The sequence below is a fragment of the Dioscorea cayenensis genome, chromosome 5 (assembly GCF_009730915.1).
Source record: "Dioscorea cayenensis subsp. rotundata cultivar TDr96_F1 chromosome 5, TDr96_F1_v2_PseudoChromosome.rev07_lg8_w22 25.fasta, whole genome shotgun sequence".
Lineage (NCBI taxonomy): Eukaryota > Viridiplantae > Streptophyta > Magnoliopsida > Dioscoreales > Dioscoreaceae > Dioscorea > Dioscorea cayenensis.
Genome location: NC_052475.1, coordinates 12,407,040 through 12,415,916, shown reverse-complemented (window position 1 = coordinate 12,415,916; position 8,877 = coordinate 12,407,040). Strand labels below are relative to the sequence as shown.

Genomic DNA, 8,877 nt, shown 5'->3' with positions numbered 1-8,877 from the left:
GAGAACATCATGGAGAAAATCCGGATTAAAAAAAAAGAAAAAAAATGGGGACAAAAAAAATTAAAGGGGAAGAAGACGATAAAAAAAGAGTGTATTTGGTAGGTGCGAAAGTGGTTATTTTTCTGGAAAAAATTTTATCAAGGGGAAGCCTTTCCTGCGTTTGATTGGCTTTTTTACTAGAAAGTTACATTGTTATGAAAAAACTTTGGCTCAAATTAATGGAATGTAATTCCCTCAATTTATGGATGGAAAGCCGGTTTCCTATAGTAAAGGAATGTGATTTTATAATGTAATGACAGGAATAACCTTTGACATTAGTCCCAATTTTTTAAACAAAGTTTTTTTTTGAATCAAATATCTTTTTACTAATTATTTAATATTCTGCTTAAAAATTATTTAACCTAAAATAAGAAATGATTTTTACCATAACAAGGATAATACTATTTTTAGATAAGAATTATATTCACTACATTGCATGAAAAACCCATATAAAAAGTAAAAAAAAATATTAATAAAAAGTAAAATATTAAAAAATTTCTAGGGGGAGAGGTTAATAAACCCGGCGTCGGGGTAAGTAACCTTGATGCCGACCTTACTGTCTCCTATTAAAAAATATATTATTCGATTGTTTTAATAATTATAATATAATAATCTATTATTATTCAAATTTTTTATTATTTTAAATATTTATTTTAGAAATGTAATTTTTAAAATATATAATTAATTATTTTTATTAATTATAGTTAAGTTTTATTAAATAAATATGTTTTCATAAAATATATAATGTAAATAGTTAAAACATTTATACATTTAAAAATCATTATTATTATTATTTTAATAACATTATTTATCATTTTAATATCCAAAACATATTATTATTTATTATTTAAAATTTTTTATTTAAATATTTAATATTATACATTTAAAACTATATTATTATTTTTAATATTAAAAATTAATTAAAAAATTGCGAATAATTAAAATAATATAAAGGCATTTCGCGGTTATGCCAATAAATTCTTAAACATATCTTTTCAATACAAAATAAAAAAATATTAATTTTTTATCAATTTAATTAAATTTTTTAATTCATAAAAAATATTATTTTATTAATAATTATTTTTCTATTAAAAGATTTTTTATTAATTAAATTTCATCAAAACATTTTCATGATAAACCATGGAACCCACCCGCATGATGTTAAGTTATAGCCACAGATATTAGTGGCGGCATTTAATATTAGCCGCTCAAATTTTTTTTTTTTATTACTAAAGATGCTTTCCGTGCATTAAACAAATTAAACCCTCTCTCTGTCTCTCTCTTTCTCTTGATTGCGCACAGTAGCTCCCCTGGGCTTCTCCATTCTCGCTAGCGCAGTGGGTTCTCCGTTCTCTCTGGCGGACCATCTCGCTAGGGTTTTGGTCGGAGTCAGTGATAGGAAAGCTTGTGGAGTTGTTGGAATCTCATTTCCACCCAATTTTCATGTGGCTTCTTAATCCTGGAGATTGGAATTCACATATCCATTGTTTAGATCTCAATTTATCCTGGAGAAATTTTCTATTTTGATCATGTATGAACTTGCTTCACATGTATGGAAATCATAGCTTCATGATTTGTTGAATTGCTCCTTTGGTTTGTTCTTATGGTTCTTTTTGTCTGGTTTTGGTTTTCAATGATTTTTCATGTTTAGGACTTGAAATCTTGGAGGACTGTGATAAATTTCTTTCGATGAAGGGTTAGCATACCAAGCATATATTTTTGTGTTATTCATGAATTCACAGATTATTTACAGAACCGTGGTTTACCATTTCCTCAATTTAAGACTTAATCTTTGTAGTATTAGTAATTAGTATCACTAGTTTTAACAATAATAGTAGTAGTAAGTAGTGAACTAATTTGGTGTTGTTTGTTGTGTGTTGTGTTTAATGATGGTTGGTAGGAATGATGAAGAGTTAGCTTTGTTTATTTAGAAGGAGATGGTTGTAGTATTGATGTCGAAGAGAAGGAGATTGCTTCCTATCTTTGTTATATTGCTTGAGAGATTAGAAGTAGGTGGGGTGATAGAGCTTTCTTTGAAGCAATTTTGCTTTTACTTGAGGAAGAGAAGAAGAGCAGAGGTGGCTGGCATTTTCTTCAATGAAAAACCTTTATGTTGATAACAACTATAAATATTGTTTTTTTTTTTTTGTAATCTATCATTGGATATTGGTTAAACAACTTCAATGTCAACCTTGTACTTTTGTTTGCTTCTATGTTCATTAATGTAGAGCTTCCATATTTTTCTACATTGAGAGCTGATGTGGCATTATTTAGGAGTATTACCAAAGTTGTTAGATGAAGTTAAGATTTAGCTTCAAATTATCTGTGACTAGGTTTTTTGTGATTTTTATCCTCAATTGATAAGGATTCCAATAAAATTTACAGAACATCTGTGCTAACATAGCTAGGCAAGTGCATTTTAAATTTTGAGCTTGACTTCTGAAGGCATTTAATTGAGATTCCTAAATATTATGAATATGAGAGTTCTTGAAGCTAAGATTTATGTTTTCCAAGATGCTGTCATTTCATGCTGAAATTCTCATCATGTACTTGCTATCATTTATCAACTCATAAGTACATATTGAGCAAAAACTTAAGGATGCTGGCAATTTAGATTTCAACTATTGTCATATTGATAACCACTCAATAAAGTTTAGGGGAAATTTGTGACATCAAAAATCTCGTGGATGATAATTTTTTTTAAGGAATTGTGGTGTTCAATATTGATGAGCATTAATTGATAGATTAATTTTTTGAACATCTCATATTAAGTGATAGTTCATACTTGCTTTACTGAATTTACAAATGAATCCCTGGATAGTAAGGCTAATAGTTATTTTATCGATGATGCCAAATATTGCTGAAAGTGGCTAGATTAGTCCTTTTATGAGTTTATGTAGATTGCAATGTCTATGTATTGGTGTTCAAACCCATGAGAATTCAGCAATGTCCCTAAGAATGAAAAAAAAAAAAATGAAATTGCAAAATTTATTGAACTCCTTATAATTCTGAATTGCTCAGTTACTTGCCTTTAATTTCTTCCACTTTATTGGCCAGGATATCAGTATAGATAATATATTCGACTATGGTAAAATTCTGCTGAAATTTCAGTGATCTTGCACAATATAGTTGAGTTTGTTATATTCCTGTTACTGATATAGATAGATGGCGGAAATCTATCATGCATGTTGGTGGAATTATGCAATAACCGGGAACTTCTGAATTCATAGATAATTGCTTTGTGGGTTTCTAGTCATGATAACTTTTCTTTGAAGTTTTATCCTATGCTATGATAATTTGTTTTTGTAAATGTTGTTTATTTGTTTTAATTGTACTCTTAATTGAATGATATAATGTTTCAAATTATGAGCAGGTTTGAACCTTATTTCTGCAGAAATTTCTGTGACAAAGTAACTTTCTAAATTTCTGCATAAATTATGAACAGGTTTGAAGCTTATTTCTTTCCTTCTTGAAGATTTATTTATGTATGTGTGTATTATTGTTGTTGTTATTATTCTAATTATTTTAATAAAAAATCAGAACATAATTATCTAGTTCCTTGGATCTCAATCAACCCCACAAGTAACTTTCTTGTTCTTGTTCTATGATATTTGATGTGATAATAATTGAAAGAAGGAAACAAAAGGAATTGGGTCTTTTATAGCCAAATTTATGCATGGTGAGATCCATTGCCAGCATATTCAAATAGAGAAAGTTTCTCAGCCATGCATTAATCAAATTTGTACTTTGGATTCTTGCATCATCTCTCTCTTTAATTCTCTCTCTCTTTCTCTCAATATATTTGTATTTCCATTGTCACAAGAGCATATATTCCCTTCTTATCCAATATATACAAGGAGACACATATCTACTTCTTATCAAGTCCTCACCATTCTCCCTCCACTCTTAATTGCTTTGGGCAATCACGCTAGTGTGCTTGTCAAACCTATGTGACTCTTCTCAATATATATGTTTATGACTAAGATCAATAATGTTCTTCAATTTGTTTTTGTCTTTAAAATGAGGGAATTTGAATGGTGTACATGAATATTGAACACTTTATGCACATTTTACATGAGGTTTAGATGATAATCTATGAAATTAAAGGGAAGGGAAAGAAGAATATGAAGAGAATTAGGTGAGGAAGCATGAGTGAAAGAAAACCCTTTCCTTGATTCCTTCATAATTTTCCATTTGTTTTAATTAGAATTTCTTTTCTTTTCTTTTTTAAATAATTCTCTTTCTTTTATATGCACTATATGAGTTTATATCATCTTATATATATATAATATTATAGATTGCCTTACTAACTCATAGATAATGATTGAATAGAGGATAGATAAGGGGTGCTTGGTGGCAGTTATCACATTTTTGCTTAATTGTTTCAGGAGAGTTAATTAATCTTTGTTTGAGTTTTTTTTATGTCATGTAGGTCTTCTCTTCCAATACCTGCCCTGGATATCTTCAGAGGGTGTGAGGCTGAGTGTCTCCAGACCTCCGTAATCAATCTAGTAATCAATCTGATATTTTTTTCTCAACCACTTTAAAATTTTCGTTGCAATAGCTTGATACTATTGTTTGCGGGGTACCATTGGGTGTCAACAACTCAGTATCATGCCTATGTTTCATTTTAGAATATCTAGTATCAAGCAGTCTGGCCTCAAGAATTATTTCGAGATGATTCAGCTCCTTTTCTTTTTTGGATATGGTCTCTTTTTTATAAAATAGAATTTCTCTTAAACAAGGCACATTAATATTGAAATAATAGGCAGTGTTGAAATGTTAATATATATGTAACTAGATAAATATTCATGTTATTATATATAGGTACTATATATAATTAATCTCTTAATTGAAACATTTAACACTAACTTTAGGGACCATTACTTAGTTAGAGTTACTCAACTAGCAGACTAATCAACAACTAGTGAAAACTCTTCCATGGTGCTATATATTTGGATTTTTTTTGTGTATGATATCATACATGATATCATCAGACTAATTGGGTCACAATGCCGTTAGCCTAAAAAAAGTTTTGATAATTGACTTGTTGATCTCATTAATGAACTTGCTCTTCTAATCAGTGAATATGCAGTCCTATGCAAAGTCATTCCTAGTCCTTATCAGCTATTGTCATTCTCTTGTTTCTCATCTTTTCGCAAACCATTTCAGCTATCAGATTGTAATTTCTTTCATATTTTCTTAAATTTGATGTTAATATTTTTGACATGCACTGTCTTTGATGTTTGGATGTTGTTATTGTTGCCATTTCAGCTATCAGATTCCAATTTCTATTGCTTCTGAATTGTTGTATGTCACTACTTGTTTAACAAGCAAAGGAACACGTTTGTGGTTTGATCCAAAGCGGCATTTATATTGGTGCTATGGTTGTGCTTGATGGGAGAAAAGTTGTAATTATATCATGACTAACACACTTGTTTCGCTGCATTTGTGCTCAGTTCTCTAGATGAACTCCACGAAGAGTAATCTTTGGACTCTGTCCAACTTTATCTCACTGATTTTTAGCCTTAATATGAATCCCCCTACTGCAACCTTTAATTTGGTTATGAAAATGGCAACTTTATTGGACCCACAATTCTTCTTGATGTTTAAGTCGAATGTTACAAGGTATTGAACTTTTTTTTTCTTTGTCAAACATGTATCCTTTTATTAATTTAATTTATTCAACAGATATACAGTCATACATATCTGATTCTGAAAAAAGTTTTATCTTTCAAAGAAAAAAATTGCATGCCATTACCACACATCTGTTGGGTAAAATTGAATGATTTTGTTTTGTATTGAGCAAGAGGTGATCTTTGGTCCACTTCTACTTCTCATGCAGGCACCGCATTTAACCAAGGTGTTTGGCATTCACTTTGAGGCTTCAGTCAGATGCCATATTTGGATTGGAAATACATTGATTATGTTCTTTGTTTTAGATGGTCTCTTTTATCATGTTTTGTTGAGACATTCAGAAGGAGGCACATGGTTATTATGAAAGTTGAAGATGTGTAGTTCACTGTTAGTCCACTTTACAAGTTAAACTGTTTTCTTTCCCAAAGTTCATAATTTTTAATGGGCCATTTTAGCAGCTTTGTTAAAATTGATTAACTTTCCCTATTTATCAATAATTTTATTGTTACTTTAGAATCTCCTTTCCTTTAATATGGCGTTGATTTTAACTTTTTGTTAATTTATGCAGTTTTTGCATACGCTCGCTAGAAAAATAAAAGATGATGAATTCCTCTCATCTTTTATAGTTGATGAGTAAGGCAGCTGCAAAGGACAAATAGTAATAGCATATTTTGATTTTTTTTGTTCTAAGGAAATGTATATTAAATATTTTTGGTTTTACATTTTAATTTTGTATATAAATGTTAATAACGTGCACTCCAATGCTAATAATGGTTGCATCTGTAGGTTCTTTGGCAGCCATGGTGAGATCAAGGAGGATTCTATTGGGTTCAATTGCTAGACTGGACAACCGAGATGCTATAGCTTTAACTTGGTTTGCTCATGATACTGTTATTCACACACCTGTGAATTAAAAAGATGATCTTTTTCCTTTTAAACTGAATAGGTTGCAGATGCATGAGTAAGTCGGTACGCGTTTAAGTGAGGCATTGGATAGACTAGGTCATGCTAGTTATCTCGAACCTACCTCAAGCGTCCAGAAGGGTGAGATACCAATTTTGTTTTTTTTTTTTTCTTTGAAGATAACCATCAATTATTTCATATCTCAGGATCATAAAATGGCTTTTCTGCAAAATTAGTAATCTTAATCCCATGAGGTTCGTTTTCAGCAATAATAGTATGTACGTTTCAGAATATGAAGATGCAAAAGACCGAGGGCTTCGTTGCAAAATTTATAGAGATAAATAAATAAATAAAATCTGGGTTTCCTTGCAAGGTTTATGAAAAAAAAATTGTGAAAATCTAAATGTTAGAGGACTTGTTGCAAAAAACTTGTTGAAAAATGCAAAAAAATTATAGGAAAATTAGATTTATTATTCTTAAAATTAATGAAAAATGTCATAAGTGAAATGTTCAAGGGTTTGTTTGTAAAATTTGATAAGAAATGTAAAAAATGAGATTAGAGGACCTAATCGTATATAATTTTTTTTTAAAAAAAAATTTCTGAAAGAGAGAATCCATGGTCTAATGAAGAAAAAAAGTGACGTGAGAGTAGAGTTGCTAATTTGGGCCTAGACTGTTAGTCTGTGTCATCCCACCAACTAAAATAAGTGGGTTGGGTTGGGTTTTTATAGGTCCGTCTGGAGGTTGACTTAAACGGACTAGCCATGAGGGCCATGGGCCCCGTAATTTATAAAAAAAATAAAAACACTGAAAATTTATTAAATTAATTACAAAGTGAGAAAAGGTAAATACATGTTTATTGAAGGGCTTCTATTCGAAAGATATTTATTTATTTATAAACTTTTCAAATTTAATAGGATTAAGATAATATCCCTCTCCCTCATATTTTAATAGATAAGTATAAGTCATAAAGAAAAGTGAAACAAAATGCATAGGATCTCCCCTCCTTCATCATCCCTAAACCTTGTGCGCCTGTGCGTTTGTGCCTCGCCTCCGAGCAACAATGGTTGCTGGATTCGTCTTTATCATTCGATTCCGTTAGATCTGTTAGTGTGGTTTGTGAGTTTAGAGAACACTTAAACACTCATAGTAATCTCACACAAATCAAAACAAAAAAGAGACACTCAAAATTGGTAACCTAATTCGACGTCAACTCACCTACGTCTAGGAGGCCAAATCTGGAGATAAACAATTCACTAAAAAAGGTAAAATACATGAGTACCAACATTTGTTACTCACACTCACAAATAAAGATCACTACTCTTTCGAGATTGTTTAGTGCATATATAATCTAAAGCTCTAGTCCACACCATAATCTCAGAGCAAGATAGCTTATATAGACGTTTCAACGTCCCAAATATAGCTTATACCTTTTTTAGAATCTCTGTGGCTACTAACTTTAGAACTTCCAAATTTGGCTGTTACAACTCCTGCTATAACCGAACTTGCAACATGGCCTTGACTGCTGGCTTGGCTGAGTTCTGGTTTCTTTGCAAAACGACCTTAAGACCCATCAACCTCCTGATCATGCTAAGTTCGAGTCGATGTAGCCAGATCTCTTGATCTCGACTACCAACAACTGCCTACCTCCTCAGCTCCTCACCACACAGTCCCCTCGTAAGGGGCGAACGATTTTGTGCGTCTTCACTCAACTTGCCAAACTTGGTCTTTAATTCACACAAGTTTGGTCTTTAATTCTTTCCAAAAATAGATCTTCAATCAATCATGCCAATCATACCAACCATAGGTATTTCTCCAATATGGCATGTCTTCAATCATACTGTTATGGTTCTTCAAATCATACATTCAATGGATCTTAAAATTATATCAACAATAGGTATGTCTTCAATTAAGTAACTCTTCAATCATTGATAGGTATTTCTTCAATAAGCCTCCATCCATATTTAGGGTCTGCTTGGGTACTACTAAATTCCATAAGAATGGTGGTAGTTCCTATGGAATTTAGTATTATGTAGGAAATCATAGGAATGGGTGTTTGGGCATTTTTTTCACAGGGTAAAATTCCTATGGAATCATATGATTCCATAGGAACCTTACCAAGGGGTGGGGTTTTGGCTGGGAGATGCGATTCGGCTAGGAGCTGCGATTCAGACAAAGGAAATGGATAAGGCTAGCTGCCACACCTCCGGTGCCACGACCTCACCTCCACCTACGCCTTCAGTGACCGCGACCTTTCCTCTGCCTATGCCTCCCACTCTCTCCGCCTCCATCTTCCCC

General features: G+C 31.6%; 1 long non-coding RNA gene across 2 annotated transcripts; it reads left to right on the top strand.

Moving 5' to 3' along the window:
• The first annotated feature begins 1,302 nt into the window (after window positions 1-1,302).
• LOC120260564 lies at window positions 1,303-6,234 on the top strand. Of its 2 annotated transcripts, XR_005536430.1 has the most exons (4): window positions 1,303-1,570; window positions 3,413-3,484; window positions 4,472-5,667; window positions 5,885-6,234. It is a non-coding gene; the product is annotated as an uncharacterized LOC120260564 (long non-coding RNA). The 2 variants fall into 2 exon arrangements; XR_005536429.1 differs by having other exon boundaries at window positions 4,472-6,234.
• The last annotated feature ends 2,643 nt before the right edge of the window (window positions 6,235-8,877 follow it).